The 18,961-nt window shown below is 36.7% G+C and overlaps 1 protein-coding gene across 1 annotated transcript in view; it reads right to left on the bottom strand.

The window, feature by feature from the left end:
* Positions 1–18,961, bottom strand: part of IL1RAPL1 (interleukin 1 receptor accessory protein like 1) — a 1,449,662-nt gene that overhangs the window by 547,981 nt on the left and 882,720 nt on the right. The gene's annotated exons all lie outside the window — the stretch shown is intronic.

Raw genomic sequence — 18,961 nt, 5'->3', positions numbered from 1 at the left:
AATAACAGGCCTAGTTACTGTGTATCTTCTGACCCCTTATCACACAAAGAGTTGTCAGTAGAGGAGCATCATCACCACCATCACCTGAGAGCTTGTTGGAAATGCAGAATTTCAGTCTCTCCCCTAGGCTTACTGAATGGGAATCTCCAGTTTAACAAGAGTCCCTAGAGGATCCTTACGTACTGTAAAGTTTAAGAAGCACAGCTTTGGAGCTGTGCCGCATCTCACTTAGCTGGTCAAGAAAGTGCAATACCACTGAACATTTTTATTTTTATAACACTTGAAACTTCTTAAAGTACATACTTTCGCATTCTTTTGTTCATTCCAACAATGACCTGAGGAGAACAGAGGTTATTATTATCCCCATTTATGTATTTTTAGAGAAGGAAATAGAATCAGAGAGATGCAATGCCAAACTGGAGGGTTCCACAGTTAGTTGTATAGTCAATGAAGGTGACTTAGGTTTTTATACTAGTCCTATGGGTACTATTCTTGGGGGAGTTCAAATTTCCTAGTAAAAAGTAAGTCTCTTGAGAGTTGTAACATAATGATTTTCTAACTTGATAGCAGTGGTTCTTAACCATGGGGGAGATTGGGAAGAAACAAACAAATCAACTCATCCAATACCCTAGTGTCACTCCACAGAGACTGTGATACAGTTGATCTGGAGGGCAGCCTTGGTGTAGGAATTTATGGACAAGCGTCCCAGGTGATTCTCACATGCAGACAGGTTTGAGAATCACTGATCTATTGCAACAGGACTGTATCACTGACCTCACTCCTCAGAGAGTATGTGTATTAGAATCATCTGAAGGGCTCCTTAAAACACAGATTATTGGGCCCCACCCGAAGAACTTCCAGTTTAGCAATTATGGTACAAAAAGATCCCAAGTGATGATGATGATGGCCTAGTGCAGTGCTATTAAGCATAGAAGTTTGGATCCCCTGGGGATCTTGTTAATATTCAAAATCCGATCCAGCAGTTTGGGGTGGGGCCTGGGATGCTACATTTCTAACAAACCTCAGAGATGTTGCTGATCCCCATGAGCAGCCAGGGCCTGGTGTGCATAACAAGAACCAAAGGCTTGACAACTTAAAAGAAATGGCATTATTTCAAGGAGAAATTTGCCCTAATTCATGATTTTGACAAGAGCAGACACTGACTACCAGAATCATAGGGAATAAATTGCAAGAGTTACTAATGGTGTAAAGATAGACATATAGACCAATGGAATAGAATTGAAAGTTCATAAATAAACCCTTACATTGATGGCCAACTGATTTTTTGCAAGAGTGCCAAATGCATTAATTGGGGAAAGAATGGCTCTTCAACAAATGGTGCTGGGAAAATTAAATAGCCTCTTGCAAAAAAAAAAAATGAAATTAGACCTCCTACCTCACACCATATACAAAAAGTAACCCTAACTGGATCAAGAACCTAAATGTAATAGCTAAAGCTATAAAACTTTTAGAAGAAATCTTCAAAACCCTGGATTTGGCATTGATTTCTTAGGTATGACACCAAAAGCACAAGCAACCAAAGAAAAATAGATAAAAGGAACTTTATCAGAATTAAAAACTTTTGTACATCAAATGACATTATCAGGAAAGTGAAAAGACTACCTACTAAATGGCAGAAAGTAATTGCCAACTATATATCTCATAAGGCTTTAATATTCAGAATAAATGAATCCTCCAACTGAACAGTAAAAAGACAAATAACCTGATTTAAAAATGGGCAAAGGACTTGAATAGACATTTCTCCAATGAAGATATACAAATGGCCAATTAGCACCTGAAAAGATGCTCAACATCATTGGTCATCAGGGAAATGCAAATCAAAACCACAATGAGATACCACTTTATACCCACTAGATTGGCTATTGTTAAAACAAAAACAAAATTAAAAAAATTAATAACAAGTGTCGATGAGGATGTGGAGAAATTGGAACCCTTTACATGTTGTTAGTGTGTGTGCCAGTTTGGATATATTATGTACCCCACAAAGTCATGATCTTTTAATCCAATCTTGTGGGATATTTGAATTAGGTTGTTTCCATGGAGATGTGACTCACCCAATTGGAGGTGATAGTTTTGAGTAGATTATTTCCATGGAGGTGTGGCCCCACCCATTCAGCATGGGGCTTGATTAGTTTACTGGAGTCCTTTAGAAAGAGCCATCACAGGCCCAGACTTCTGCCAAAGCTTTAAGATACTAGTCCAGACTTTGCTCCTGAGAAGCTAAGAGATGAAAATGCCCTGGGATATGCTAAGCCAGGAGACCCAGACACTTGCTGACGCTTGGAGATGCAGATGGAAGGACATTTGGAGATGCTAAGCTAAGGACACAGAGGAGCTGAGAGAAGAGCTGAAACACAACCCAGGATCAGCAGACACCAGCCATATGCCTTCCCAGCTGACAGAGGTGCTCTGGATGCCATCGGCTGTTATTCAGTGAAGGTAATCTTGTTGATGCCTTAGTTTGGACACTTTTATGGCTTTAGGACTATAAATTTGTAACCAAATAAACCCCCTTTATAAAAGACAATCCGTTTCTGGTATTTTGCATAACAGTAGCTCTAGCAAACCAGAACAGTGGGATTGTAAATTGGTGCAGCCAATGTGGAATTAGTTTGGTGATACCTCAGAAACTTTAACATAGAATTACCATATGTATGACCTGGCAATCCTACTTCTTGGTTTATAACCAAAAGAATTGAAAGCAGGGACTCAAACAGGTATTTGAAAACCAATGTTCATCACAGCATTACTCTCAATTGCCAAAGATAGAATCAACCCAAGTGTCCATCAACTGATGAATGGAAAAACAAAATGGGCATATACATGCAATGGAACATTATTCAACCATAAAAAGGAAAGAAGTTCTGATACTTGCAACAACATCAATGAACCTTGAAAGAATTATGCTAAGTGAAATAAGCCAGATGCAAAAGGACAAATAATGTATGACTGCATTTATAGGAAATATCTAGAATAAGCAAATTCATAGAGACAGAAAGTAAATTAGAGGTTACCAGAGCTGGGCAAAGCGGGGCATGGGGAGTTATTGCTTAATAGGTACAGAGTTTCTGTTTATGGTGATGAAAATGATTTGTTAATGGATGATGGGGATGGTAACACAACACTATAAATGTAATTAATGCCACTGAATTGTATATTTAAACATGGTTAAAATGACAATTTTTGTTACATATATGTTACCACAATAAAAGTTTTTTAAAGTTGCAGGGGTTATTTTTTTTTAAATATTTTGGGTTGAAAACAGATTTGGAGTGCAAAATAAATATTTGTAGAATTGGAGGACAGTGGTCACCGTGTAGAAGGAATCACAGGAAGGGACAGAGACTTTATTAGAGATTTCCATGATTCTGAGATGGTGAACTGAAACACAGGACTTGAAATCACATAGACCTAAGAGAGAATCCTCTATTAAACTCTTGTTAGGCTACATACAAATGAAGATAATGTTACCTGCCTTGAGAAGGTGTGTGAGGCCTAAATGAATTAACGTTTGTAAAATGCCTAGTACTCCACCTGGTACAAATCAAGCATTCAAACAAATATCAGTTATAATTATTTACTCAACAAGCATTAACAAGCATCTCTTAAAAGCAGAATACAAGCCTCAAATGCTTTGCCAGTTACATCATAAAATTTCTTCTCCTCTTTGGATAACGAAGCCAACATTATACACAAAGGAATTTTTATTTTCATTTCATGGATGCATACATTCATATTTACCATATGAAAGTGAAATATTTCTAAAGCACATTTAACAATTTATCTGAAGTGCAATTAGTATTGGGTAAAATGAAGTTTCAAAAGTTAAATTCTTTGAATTTTGTTAGATAAAAAAAATTCTCACAAGGTTTTCCAATATCAAAATAGCTTAGTAATAATGATCAAATTCTCAAATTCAGTATAAAGGTAACATAATGGTTCTCAAATCCACTGTGGGTTAGTCAGTTGGTGATTCTACAAATATTATTTTGCACCTAACTTCAGATTTAGGGTCATCCCTTCCAAGAGGTCTCCTGATCACTTTCCCCCACAATTCACTTTCTTTATTTATGTTTCACAGCACTTACCTCAACATGATATTATCTTATTTATTCATTTTTCATTTGTTTGTGGGTTGTCTGTCTAAAACACTAAACGGGAAATTTCATGAAAGCAGAGACCTTATCTGGAAGATGCCATTGTATGCTCCCACCTCAGGACATTTGCACTTGCCTTTCCCTGTGTCCCAGATTTCTACAGGGCTCACTCACTCACTTCCTCACACCCTTCTAGCCTCTTCTTAGACACCATCTTCTTAATCTCTTCCTGGAACACTGTACCTAAAACAACCACCACCCATTTTCCTCTATGGCACCCCCTACCTTCTTTATCTTGCTTCATTTTTCTTCATTACACTTACCACCATCAGATATAATATCTATTTTTCACTTGCTTATTGTCTGTCTGTCTCCATAGAAGGTAGGATGCAGGAGGAGAGGCATGCATCTCATTTATCCCCAACATTTAGAACAGTGCCTGTTACAAGGTAGGTGCTCTATAAATATATTTTTAAGAAATGGATTAATGTAACACAATCTGGTAGATCCCACAGCAATATTAAATGCTTATATTCTGCATCATGAGAACAACTTCATAGTCATAGTATGATTTGGGGAGCTTATTTCCTTCCTATAATTTTAACATTTTTCTGTGTGATACTGAACATACTAACATAACTCCAAAAGAAAAACATTTGCCTAGAAAACAGCATCTCAAAATTGATGGCTTCCAGACTAATGTAGTAGCACATGGAAGTTATCGAAATGATAATTTTCGTGCTGGCTACCTGTATACCATACTGTCTGAGATAGTGAAATTAATCCATGTGGAAGAGCATACATACTTTCCTAAGCTCACTGAAGCCTTTGCCCATTTAAATTCAGTTCAGTAACTCTCCACTGTGTGCAAGAGGCTTTCTATCATTTTTGGAATGAAATTTCAGACTGAAAACATATGGGTTTCCAAAATATGTCAGTGGAGAACAAGGGGATTTCAATTATGCTGGCTAAAATGGTTCTGCAAATTGCACTATATTTAGGAATATAGTGTTCTATTTCACTGGCATCTCCTAAATTATTCCATTTTCTTCCCATATATGTCAGAAGCAAACAAGATATAATGGAGGGCGGTCACTGGAGTTGAAGCAGGGGCAATGATCTTTTTAACTTTTGGCATCAGATAAAAGCTAGTATCCTAAAGGCAGAGTAAGGTCTGTCATTCTAATGTAAACACAAATACCTAATATTGTTTCTGTAAGATATGCAGGCTCCTAAACTTTAAGACGTGGCCACTATTTGGTTTTATCAGAATTGATGGTTTTAAATATATATTTTAAATACAATATAAATAATGGCTATGTGTCCATAATTATTGGACCTAGGTGATGGGAATATGAGAGTTCATTGCACTATTTGATTTGCCTTTGTATGACTGAAAATTCTATAATAAAAGTTAAAATGCATTATAAGCAAAAAGTGGAATGACATAAATGTCTAAAGATGGGGAACATTAATACCATAAATGTTTATTGATTGATGAGAGAGTCTTGAGTGTTTCAAAATACCATGTTTCTTATTATTTGATTTTCCATGTAATTATTTTATTTAATAAATATTTATTTTGTGCATTACTATGTGCCAGGAACATTCTAATTTTTTTTTAAAAAGCTTAGGTCTGATGATTAAATATCCTCATATCCTCACAACCCTATTAGGCAGGTAGGTACAAGTATCATTCACATATGAAGATACAATAAGGCCCAGGGAAGTTAAATTTGGCAAAGGCCAGCTAATAAGAAGTAGGAGGGGTGGTGGTGCTGGTGGTAGTGGTAGTGTGCTGGAACTTGAACCTGAACAATTTGGCTTTAGAGCCTTGGTCTTCATTATTATGCCACACTTCCTCTGCTAATCACATAAGTGTAATCCAACATATTTACATATATTGAACAGAAAAATGCCTTGAACATTGTATTCCACATTAACAATGGTTAATGATGAGTGGAAGGAACATGTTTTTTTTTTTAACTAATTTTTGTTTTAATTTTTGTTTATATTTATTCCTAATTTTCTGTATTGATCATGCATTACTTGTATAATAGGGAAAAGACTGAAATGTTTTAAAATATGAAATGAATGCTAGACAAATTCTTGGTTAAATTTTTTTAAAAGGTGAAATGTGTACATATCACAACATGTCCTCCATTTCCTCCCCCTTCCCATGGTAGTCCCTGTGACCTAGGAGCCCAAGGTTGTCTTGAGCTAATCTGCCTACCAACAGTAGAGGACATGATACAATAAATCACGAGTATAATGTCATTCAGTTATCTCTTGTTACACGGAAAACCCCTCCCAAACTTACCGTCTTAAAAACACCCCATTCTCATAAATTGACACCCCTTTTCAACATGAACAGGTTAGGGTGGTCACTGGCTAGACATCCCTGAATACCAGGAAAGTGATTAAACTAGAGGAAGCAGTAGCAACAGACAAGATGGAATTTAACAAAGGATTATGAATACTGAATCTCTATATAATTTTCTTTTTCTTAGTTGCTAAAGTACTAGAATAGCTAGAAGGAAAGAATTGAAAGGTGGAACTGTAACCCAGAGGATCATCTGAAATTTGTTCTATAGCTACTTGTTAAATTGTAATTAGAAAGCTATTATCTTTTTGTATATGTGTTATATTTCACAATAAGGAAATAACTGATAACTCATAAAAACTTTGGAAATTTCCTATATAACTACTTCTTAAATCATTAAATCATACTTTGAAAGATATTACCTTTTTCTATATATGTTATATTTCACAATATGGAAATAATTGAAACCGTGGACTGTAACCTATAATATTCTCTGAAATTTTCTAACTACTTGCTAAATTGCACTTGGAAACGTATCACTTCTATGTATATATGTTATATTCTACAATAAAAAATATGATTTTAAAAAAACACCCCATTAATTTTGCTCACAGTTTTGTGGGTCAGGAATTTGAGAAGGGCTTAGCTAGGTGGTTCATCTCTGATCTTTAGCATTTGTTGGAGCAGCTGGGGCACAAGGATCCACCCACTTCAAGGTGGCCTCTTCACTCAGATATCTGTTGACTCAATGTTCCTTGGCCTCTCTCTCTCTCTCTCTCTCTCCCTGCCCCCCACCACATGGTTATTCAGCCTCTTAGACTTCTCCATGTGTTTCTCACCTCAGGCAAGCTGCACTTCTTCCATGATGCATGGTTTCCAAGAGGCAGGAGCAGAAACTACCAGACCAGTTAACTGTTATGCTTATAAATCACTCCTTCCCCTCCCACATGATTGGAGGGATGGAGATGGAATAGCCTTTCCTTATGAACACCACATCCCCCCAAAGGACCCCAGATCTCTCTCAATCCTCCCCTTGGAAATACGCTGTGCAGTGCTTATAGGACCTAGGGCAGATTCTACAAACCAGAACCTCTATTCCAGCTCAGCACCCAAGCACTACTGGCTTTCTGAGCCTTAGAATACCATTAGTGCTTCTGTCCTCAAATGTGGCCCTCTGCTCAAATTCCTGGAACACCCTCTCTGCTACAGGGGATGCATTTGATTGCTAATGCCTTGGACTACTACGTTACTATTTTGTTTTAAATGACTGAAGGTTTGCTGGCCATATGTGAAAGATTTTTGATATTTATCATACTGACACAACTAATGCAAAATGCTTTGGCATATGCATCACATTTGTCAGTACATTTTCTTCTACACTAAGCCACAAAGGTTATCATTAATTGACAAATCACTGTCACATTTTCCATCCAGTCACTAAAGATGTATTTACTTTAAACAAATGAAACAGAGAATGTAAAAACAAATCTACATTATTGGCCACTTTCTGAATATTTTAGTTTATCTATCATCAAATAGGTAATAATTCAACATCAACAAAATTTGAAAGTGGATCATCTGTAAAATAGACTGAGTCACTTAGTATAATTTGTTTTAAGGACAGATGCTATTAACATTTGGTTTTGCAACAAAGAAAGTACAAGCAGCAGCCAGAACAAGTAAAATGTTCTTTTGAAATGGAAAATTATATTTTCATTCAGTTATACAGTGATGCTATGGAAATATATTTAATATCAAGCTATTATATTAAGAACATTAGCTATTGTGTACTGGTAAAATAATGAGCCTGTACAGTAGTGAAATTCCATTAGAGGAAAGAAGGGAAGATTGGAGAATAATATACATCAAACTGTTAATAGGGATTGTGTCAGAATGACAAGTTGGTAACTTATTTTAAAAATTTACTTCTTTTATACATAAAAATATGGGTTACCTTTATTATAAATATTCCACCCCCAAGGAAAGAATAGGTAGTTCTCAAAAGAATGAATTTTTAATTATACATAGTATTAAGGTTGAAATTATATCCATCAAAGGTAAAGTGCCAATATAAATATTGTATTAAGTGATACAGTAAGTTATATTTTATCTTTCTTTTCAAACAACTTTATTCTATTTTAGTGAGAACAAACATAAAAAGATAACAAAAGAGGAAGAGTAGATCAGGCCAAATTGACACATTCCTTTGGTCATAACTGATGTTGCAGACCCAATTCTATTTGTAGCTTATGTATATATATATATGTTGATATATACATACATAGGCACACATGTGGTTTTAGTTTCCTGGCTGCTGAAACAAACATCATCCAATGGATTGGCTTACCAACAGGAATTTATTGGCTCATGGTTTCAGAGGCTAGAAGGCTTGCTTCTTCCAGGGGTAGGTTATCTTCCTGCTGGACTGAAATTCTTGGGTTCCTTGGGTCACATGACAATACACAGGGCGATGTCTTCTCCTTTCTCCGGGTTCCCTTGACTTCCGGCTTCTGACTTCTCCCCACGGCTTCCTTTCCATGTGACTTTCATTCTACTTATAAAGAACTCTAGTAATACAGACTAAAGCCAACCCGATTCATTTGAGCCCTACCTTAATTGATGAAACACCCTGAAGAAATCTTATTTACAATGGGTCCATATCTACCAGAATGTGGACCAAGACCAAGAACATGTCTAAACTGGGGTACACAGTTCAATCCACCACAGATGCATGCAAACATTCATGTTTAAATTAACTGCTTAGGAAACTGTCTAGCTTACTACCCAAAGGAAAAACACAACCCTAAACACTTGGATTAACAGTACTAAATGGAGTTTCAAGGTCAGGAAGAAATAGGACAGAAATGAAGAAATTAATTCTGGACAAGAAGAGCCCAGTGGACATTTATTAGTCCTTGAAAGAGAGTGGGAGGGCAAAGAAACAGTGATTTCTTTCAAGTGATTGGCTAGGGGGAGGTAAGATGTGAGTCAGACAGAACCTATAGAACAAACAATAAAACTACTTTAAGAACTTAAAGAGAAACAGGGCTATCATTAGTGCAGAGATGGGATGAATGGACAACAGTGGGAAACTATGTGTGCTTGATACTAAATGTGAGGACAATAACATGGCAAAGTAGAAGACAGCAGAAAATGAGCCTGTGCAATCTCAGGCAGGGCCACCAGGGAGAGAGCTGCTCACATGGTGAACACTTGAACAGACTTGAGTTAGGGAGAAAGTGATGTGAATGTGGACCTCCAAGAACAGCCCGGGCAGGGAGAGTAGCAGATGCAAAGTCCCTGATGAGGATCTGTTTGGGGTATCTACAAGAAAGAGACCGGCAGTCATTGTGGCTGGCAAAGAGGGACCTGGGAGAAGAACGGTAGAAAATGTAGTCAGAAAAGCCAGGGGATGGAGGTGGGGGTCAGTCTGTAGGGTCTTGGAGACCACAGTAAGGATTTTGGACTGAGCAATTGGTAGAACTGAGCTACTATTTTCAGGAATGGGGAAATAGGCAGGAGCAACAGTGCAAAAGGGGATCAGAAGGTAGATTAAACTTGAGATAACTATTGCATATACCATTGGAGATATCAAGTAGGCATTGAGTAGGTAATGCTATCTATCATTTCTTTGTTTCTTTTCTTCTTTTCTTTCTTTTTTTTGCTTATCTGGTTAGTGTTTAATTTGCATATCTCTAAATAATAGTGAGGTGGAACAACTTGTATTAATTTTCACTCTCTATATTTCTTCTACGAATCACTTGTTTTGTTTATCCTTTGTTCTGCTGATTTGTTGAAAATGTTTTTGTATTTTCAATATAAGTTATATTTCCTATCAAAATTTGATCTCCCACACTGCCACCTATTTTTAATTTTATGGTTTCTTTTTTCATACAGAAGTTTTCAATTGTGTTGAGAAACAAGGCACAGTGACTCAGTCACCAGGTACCTGGGCTCACATAACAGCTGCATCACTTATAGCTATTGGCCCCGAACAAGTCTCACTATTTGCCATAAATTCTTAGTACCTCACTTTCCTCATCTATACAATGGGGATAATAATCGTGCTCTTACCTCATTGGGCTGCTGTGCTAATATATATAAAGTACTTAGAAGACTGGCATCTATTTAACACTATAGAAGCATTAGCTAGTATCACTGTTGTTGTTTGCTCAATCTTGTAAAATCTGCATTATCTATATATACCAAGGGCTAGTTAAGTGCCATCTGATTTAGGAATGCTTGGAAGCTGAGGTTTGCTTTGGAGGATATAGAGACAGGGGCAGAAATGTAAACACACCAATCAGTCATTAGCTGGTGTGTAAACACACCAAGCAGAATTAGCTTTCCCTATTCTGAAATTTACAACCTGACTTATGCCCACTGTTAGAGGAGAGGGTAACAGTAGTAATAATAATATTTGTAATGAGAAAAATAGCATGAGCTATACCAGACACTAGGCCAAACATGTTTCAAGCATTGCCTCATTTAATCTTCACAAAATACCCTAGGATATCAGTCCTAATTTCCTCATTTGGCAAATAAATACATAGATTTAGTGAAAGTGCATCTGATATATACCACGTAGAGAACAATGTCAAGAGTGTGGGTAAAAATTGAGTGAGTCAATGTATGTAAAGTGAAAACAATGTGTGGTACACAGTAGATGCTATAAAAGAAGGCTATTATTGTAATTTTTAGCTCATTTTTTTTTCAACAAATGTTTTTGAGTGCCTGCTACATGGCAGGCCTAAGTGTTAAGTTCAGGGATATATTTAAATATAGCCCTTGCCCTCTTGGAACTTACAATGGACTCTAAAAATCAGTTACTATTGAGTCATCAAAAGCTTTGAATAAAATTTTCACTCCGGGCTTCCCATGTATCACTTATGTGGCCCAACACTTTTCATTTATTTGTTTAATGATCTAATTACCTATGGATATTGTACCAGATACAGGGCTAGGTCCTACAGATAGATAAATAAGACTCACCTGCAACAAGCTCATGTAAATACATGACAATTATGTAACATGGCAAGTGTGTTAAGAGAAGTATTGATTTATGATCAAAACACAGAAAGAAAAAGCATGGGGTTACCTCCCAAAAGATGTGGTGATGCTATTAGCTAGTTCCACTCACTATTGACATTTCTGACCTGCATATTGTTTTTGCCTTTATTGTGAGGTAACCTACACATCAATGTGATTTGCAATCACACGACCTTCTTGTGTCCTGTTATGCTCAATAGCCTAAAAGTCATGGAATCATAGAACTGTTGGGTGCCTTGAGAAATCTTGTTTAGTCCTTGACCTTCGGGCAGGAGGATGGCTAATCCATCCAGATTCAGTAATGACCTCAGTGCCTGCTTTTATGTTTTACTATACTTGGCTTCTACATTATGCAGCACACAGATGCCCTTATGTGTCCTAAAGTGCCTTAACATTGGAGTATAGCAACTTTAAAATAAAATCATGCCTTAAATCTATCCTTCAATTCTCTCTCATGCTAATGAAACTAAAATCTAGTTGTGGTAAGTTTCCAAAAGAAAACTCCTGTATGACACGTAGGAGTCCATCATCAGATGTATACTGAAGGGAAAACATTAAGAAGAAGCTATTTATGTAAAACAACACTTCAGCATGTGTGATGAATTATTATAGGAAACATGTAACCAGTGGTAGGGACATAACACATCAGAAGCAGAAATAAACATGTTGTCTTTATCATCATGTTAATTGAAAGACCAAATCAAGAATATGACCATATGTTGTAAGAACTCAGAAAACTTGCTCTAAAACACACATTTTAAAATAACATCAACATTTAAATGAAAAAAGTATGATATTTTATAATTTGAAGAGTTCCAGTTCAGAAAGTATATTAATGGTATTAAATTCATTGGTGCTTCCCTATCATCTTTAAGCAGAAGGATTATAGCAAAAGAAATAAATTTTTTCCATGTCTTATCTACAGGCTCACAGGGAGAAGGCTATGGCAAATCTAATTGCATTCAAAATGAAGTCAGAGTAGAGTGGTGCAGAGGTGAAATTTTCATTAAAACAATTCTTCATATTTTTATATGCTAATTCACACAGATGCTACAAAGCAGGAGTATCTCAAGTTATAAAATATAGATCAACTGTATTTGAGTACTAATCAACATCCTACGTACTTGTCTCAAGGAGGCATATATTCAAAGGCTCAATAAGTCTTGATGACAAATGAATACCCAAAGTAAATTTAAAGGGTAATATTTTTCTAGACGTGCAGCACAGTCCCAATACCCACTGGTACAATAAGCACAAACAACTAAACATAATGCAATGGAAGGAACTCTTTGTAGATGAATTAAGAAATGAAAGAACAAATGAATGAATGAATATCCATCCAACAAATATTTATTGAGCACATACCCTGTGCCAGGAATGGTGCCAAGTCCTGAGGACGCAAAGATGATGTGATGGTTAATTTTATGTGTCAACTTGACTAGGTTTTGGTGTCCAGTTGTTTGGACAAACATTGGCCTAGATGTTGCTGTGAAGGTATTTCATAGATGTGATTAGCATCTATAATCAATTGATCTTAAGGAAAGGAGATTACCCTGATTATGTGGGTGGGCCTCATCTGATCAGTTGGAAGTCTTAAGAGCAAAGAACTGAGGCTTCAGAAAAAGAAAAAACAACAGCAAGAAGAAGAAATTCTGCCTCAAGGCCACAGCATCTACTCCTCTCTGAGTTTCCGACCTGCTGGCCCCCCTGTGGATTTTGGACTCAAGACTGCAACACCAACTCTTAACAGAATTGCCAGCTTGCCAGCCTGCCATAAAAATTTTGGACTTGCCAGCCCCTACAATTGCATGAGCCAATTTCCTAGAATAAATCTCTTCAGATAGATAGATAGATGATAGATACATAGGCAGATAGATAGATAGATATTGTTGGTTCTGTTTCTCTTGGAGAACCCTAACACAGTGACTAAAAGGGATCTCTCTATCATGAAGCATATAGGAGGATAAAACATGAAATTTTAGCTGGTGAGATACTTTACAAATATTACTACTCCTAGGCCTCTTACTACTGCTACTCCTCCTCCTCCTGCTATTCCTCCTCTTACTACTGCTACTACTAGCTAATACTTATCTTGTACTTAGAAAACATCAACACCAAATGACACTTAATCCTTATAATAACTCTACAAGTTAAATACTATTAGTTCATTTGGCAGTTTACTCAAAGTTGCACAGCTAGTTATTGTAGGAACTGGAATTCCAATGAAGACACTCTGACTCTAGTTATAAATTTCACAGTCAATTGCATTTTTGGAGACTAAATTGTATATGTCTTTGAGAATGTTGAAATGTATGCACACATAGACACATAAGCTATCACCCATGTGTTTAGGATTCCAGAGGACAGAAAGAATGGGCTTAATTCAAATTGTCTGTTATTTTTGGAATTGACCTTGAATATAATAATCAGTCCACATTATAAATATCTAACAAAGAAGAAGCTTTCAATCAACTTCTCTGTGTTGGAAATAGATCATCTGATGCAAAATGTGTCCTTTCTCAAACCTTCCCTCAAGCAAAAGATGCTTGAGTCAAGTGAAAGGATTTCAAGGTGTATGTGATATTACTAAAGGAAATGAGGTGTTACAAATCAGGAAAAAAGGTAAACTGTGTACAATGAATAGTACAGATCTTATATTTGTCAAAATCATACTTAAATAATGTTTGGTTTCAACAAATATTGATTCAGCTCCTACTATATGTTCAAAAGGATTTGCAGATCAAAGAGTAAGCTATGCCATTCAGGGTGAAATAAGTATTACTAAAAAAAAAAAATTGTGTGACGAATGTACAATTACAAACCAAGATAAATGCTTTAGAGGTGACCTTCTTTATTAAATGCAATATCCAGCCTAGGGGATGAGAGAATTCCTCACTGATCAAGTGATGATCTTGAACTGAAATCTGAATGATGAACAGAAATAAGTCAGGCAGAACGGCTTGTGGAGAAGATAGGGGTAAGGGATGTTTTAGACAGAGGAAATATCTTCTATAAAGGGGTTCCAGGAAGGTGAGAAGATCGTGGCCCATTTGGAAGAAAGAAAAGAAGGCTAGTGTGTGGATGTCAAGTAGAGAGGCTGAGAAAGCATAAAACATAAATATGGCTGGAGAAGTAGGCAGGGAACTGGCAAGGTCAGTCTGTGGATTTTGGCCTTTATATTGAAAACAGTGGTAGAAAAAAAGGGGACAAATAGTAAATGAATAATGGGGGGGAGGAGTATGAGATGTTTTGTGTGTTCTCTTTTACTTTTATTTTTATTCTTATTTTTATTTTTTGGAGTAATGAAAATGTTCAAAAAATTAATTGCAGTGATGAATGCACAACTATATGATGATATTGTGAACAACTGATCATACACTTTGGATGATTTTATGGCATGTGACTATATCTCAATAAAATTGCAGAAAAATGCATTAAAAACAGTGGGAAGCTGTGTGTGTGTATGTCTGTCTGTCTGTCTGTTAGGGAGTTTTTAATATGGTCAGATCAGCATTTTGAAAGGATAATTTAGGCCAAAGTGTGGTGAGCAGTTTGGATGGCACCAAGGAATCTAAGTCATGATAGGAGTTTGTTCCAGGGTGGTGGGAGTGGAGGAGAGTTAAGGACTTTAAGAAGTATACTTAGGAAAAAAAGAATCAGAAACGGGAGATGAAGGAGAGAGAAAATAGTGAAAATTTAAAGTGCTTGCTACATGACCCACATGGTTCTTAAATATCTTCTGCATATATTAACTCATGCAATCTTCTCAACAACTCATTTTTCTGGCAGGGTAACAGGCATAGAAACGTTAAGTGACTTCTCCAAGTCACACAGGTAGTATGGGTAGACCTAGGATCTGAATTCAGGCATCCAGCCTCCAGAGCCACTGACCACTCCACTATGATCCTTCAGAAAGACTATTTTGTGCCTTGTCCAGCTGAGCGAGTAATAAAATCATTCACCAAGGAAAGAAAAACTGAAATATGACTCGATACGCAAGGAAAATAACAAGTTTGACCTTGAATTGTAAAAGTGCCCTTAAAAAATAGTCAAGTAAATGAAAAATAGGGTGGGATGGGGGGGATGATTTGGGTGTTCTTTTTTATTCTTATTCTGATTGTTTCTGGTATAAGGAAAATGTTCAAAAATAGATTGGGGCGATGAATGCACAACTATATGATGGTACTGTGAACAGTTGATTGTACACCATGGGTGACTGTATGGTATGAGAACAATCTCAATAAATTTGAATTAAAAAATATTGATTGTGGTGATGAATACACAACTATATGATGGCACTGTGAACAACTGGTTGTATACCATGGATGATTGTATGGTATGTGAATATATTTCAACAAAACTGAATTATAAGAAAAAATAGTCAAGTGCACCAGTGAACATATGTGTGTGGCTCAGAAATATAACTTCTAAACAGAAATTTGTGAGTCAAAAGCACTTAGATGATTGTTGAAGGCATTGGGGGAAATGAAATTGTCTAGGAAAAGACCTCTGAGTCGGAAGAGAAGGTGGCCATATGGAATCTGGACAATAAAAGAACTTGTGAGGGTAAGGAACTCTTCTTTACCAACATGCTGATGAAATAACTTGCAATGACAACAAAAGGTGTCCTTTTTCACATGAGTAAAATAGCAATGGGACAGAGTCTTAGATGGGTATGTCATCTTGAACAGCAGACTGCAGAACAAACCTGTGCTTGGTAAGAGTGTACCTCTTCAAATTAATCTGTTAGCATGTTCTAGACACTTCAGTGAAACACAAACGGCACTGCAGTTTGACAGGTAAAGTAGGTATTAATTCCAATAAACTGAACGAGATTTGGCCCTAAAGAGCTAAAAAGGCTACAATTTTCTTGTAGTGAAAAGAAAAATCAGCTTTCTATTCTTCTTTCTATAAGCCTGCATGTCATGAACCATATTGCTGTTACAGAATGAAGCCACCCATGTTTTCACTAGATTAACAAAAAATCACATTGTTGAGAGAGTTGAGTCTATAGATGGCACACATCTTCCAATTAATACCAAATAAACTAATCTTCTCCACTAAGCCAAGGATGCCAGCAAGGGGCTCCGCTAAGATTTCAAGAGAGTAGAGAGCATGAGATATTCGGCCCCATAACAACACCTGGTAGTTCAATTCTGTCAAATCAGGATTAGGACAGAATTTTCTGAGTGGAGTTTGGAAATTGTCATGCACTCAGAGATATATTGGTACTTCAAAGGCAATTGGGTTTGGGGTGGAGATACTAGGAAAACTTACACCCAGGGAATAAAAAAGCAGCAATAAAGCTTAAAAATTGATTTCTATGGTAGCTGTTACCCAAGCTTCATATTTTTCCTCAAGTCGGCAAATGAAACATTGTATTCAGCCCCTAGGTACAATATACACATACACAGTTGTCCTGGATTTCCTTAATATGGGTGGTGCATTGACCTGTAAAACTCAATTTCATCAGCGCCAACTGGTTTTCTTAGATCATCCAGTGAAATCAAATTGATGATGCAGCACATTATATGGTTTATTAAACAAACAGATTTGCCATTTTGCTAAACTGCTAAGGTGTACCAAAACATTGTTAAACAGGACACGAACATGAAATGCTTTGGATCCTCTAAAAACCAGGATCCTTCCACCAAGGATATTAAGTGGATTCAGACAGACAGGAAGAGAAAAATCTGGCACAAGACTAGAAAGAAAGAAGGGAACCCATTCTCTCCCATCATAAGGGCATGACTGAGATGTGCAAAATGTTGATGGCAGATGCCGTTATCTTTCCAAACAAACTTTCTCTTATTTTTCCACTTCCTCCCCACCACCATTTTTGGAGAGATACCAATGCTACATGGCTTGCAAAGGTGCTGCTATCCAGAGGTACCTGGTAGCCAAGAAAAGTGATTTTGTAAAATACTTCTGGGAATCCCTGATGGAAGCTCAAGAAAGTCCATTTAAGCTGAGTAGTTCATATTAGGAAAATTATATGAGAGAAAAAGTTGGCTGAGATAGTGGAACTTGGCTAGGTTATTTCTACACATGAGGGAACCACAAATGTGCCCATCTTAATCAAGTATTCTAGGACAATGCAATGCTTTTCTGAGTCTCATTTTCCTTATTTGTCAAATTAATCTCATAAAAACTTCCCTGCCTACCTCACAGTGCTGTTGAGAAGAACAAATCTGAAAATGAACTTGGGAAATGCCAGCGCTTGTCAAACGTGAGATTATATTTGCCAGCAACTGCTGTGTAACTCTGAGGGAAATGTTGTCACCATAAATGTGACAGAGAATCTCTTAAATTTAACGACTTCTGAGGCTATGAAATTCTGCTGGTGACCAGAATGTCAACACTAATCTTTTTTTTTCCTTCACTCAAATAATTGAATGAAAATATTTGAGAAATTCCATAAGTAATGGCAACTGAAATCCACAATTTCTTTTTTTTTAAGTCATAAGATCAAGCTCATCATTTCAGTTTACTTATTTTCTGCCGCTGCTAGATTTAACACTTGGGGGGGCGGGTTCAGCTCTTGCTTTTCTCTCTACTACATCTGTCCATTGCTTTTGCACAGTTAAGTTAACAGTTATGCTACAGATTAGTCAACTAGAAGCATTATGGGATAGAATGGTTACTTTGTGGTAGTTAGGGGACTGAGTATCTTAGCTCTGTCCTTGCAAAAGGATTATCAGTGATTGTTCTACATTGGAGTCATGCTTCACTGTTTGGGACTAGGTCTAAACTCTTGCCTAAAATCTACTGGGGCTAGAGCTGCCAGATAAAATACAGGGTGTGAATCCCAGACAAACAATGGATTTTTTTTTAGTGGGCATATGCTCCAAATATTATACTAAAAATGTAGTGTTTATCTGAAATTCAAATTTATCCAAGCGTCTAGTATTTTTCTTTGCTGAATCTGGCAACCTTAGCTGTGTCCCACTAGTAATGATGAGGTAATTGCAGCTGAAAAACATGTATCTAGAGAAAAAAATTTCATTTGCAAGCCCAGGGTCAGCATCGTATTGGTGGATCTCAAATCACAATCACTTAGGGAACATTTAAAAATGTTCCAAAAAGCAGGCCCCGCCCCAGAGTAATTAAACAGAACCTATGGAAATGGGACAAAGTTATCTGTACATTTTTAAAGCTCCACCAGTGATTTCTAATTGGTAGCAAAGGCTGTGAGCTACTGAATTAAAATAAATTTATAGCAGTGGTCCTCAGTCATGGCTGCCCATTAGAATAACCTGGGGACTTAAAAAATCCCAAATGTTCCAGAATCCTTGAAGGTGGGACCCAGGCACTTTCAGGGATTTTTTTTTAAATAAACTTCTCAGTGATTCCAATGTACTACCAAGGCTGAGAACCATTACTTTATGGTCATACTTTATAGTTAGTTGACTTGGCATATTCTCATGAGTCACAATGAAGTATCTAAAAGTGTTAGAAGAGCAACATATGC

The sequence above is a fragment of the Choloepus didactylus genome, chromosome X (assembly GCF_015220235.1).
Source record: "Choloepus didactylus isolate mChoDid1 chromosome X, mChoDid1.pri, whole genome shotgun sequence".
NCBI classification, from domain to species: domain Eukaryota; kingdom Metazoa; phylum Chordata; class Mammalia; order Pilosa; family Megalonychidae; genus Choloepus; species Choloepus didactylus.
The sequence above is the reverse complement of the archived record's forward strand: the minus strand, read 5'-3'. Positions and strand labels throughout refer to the sequence as shown.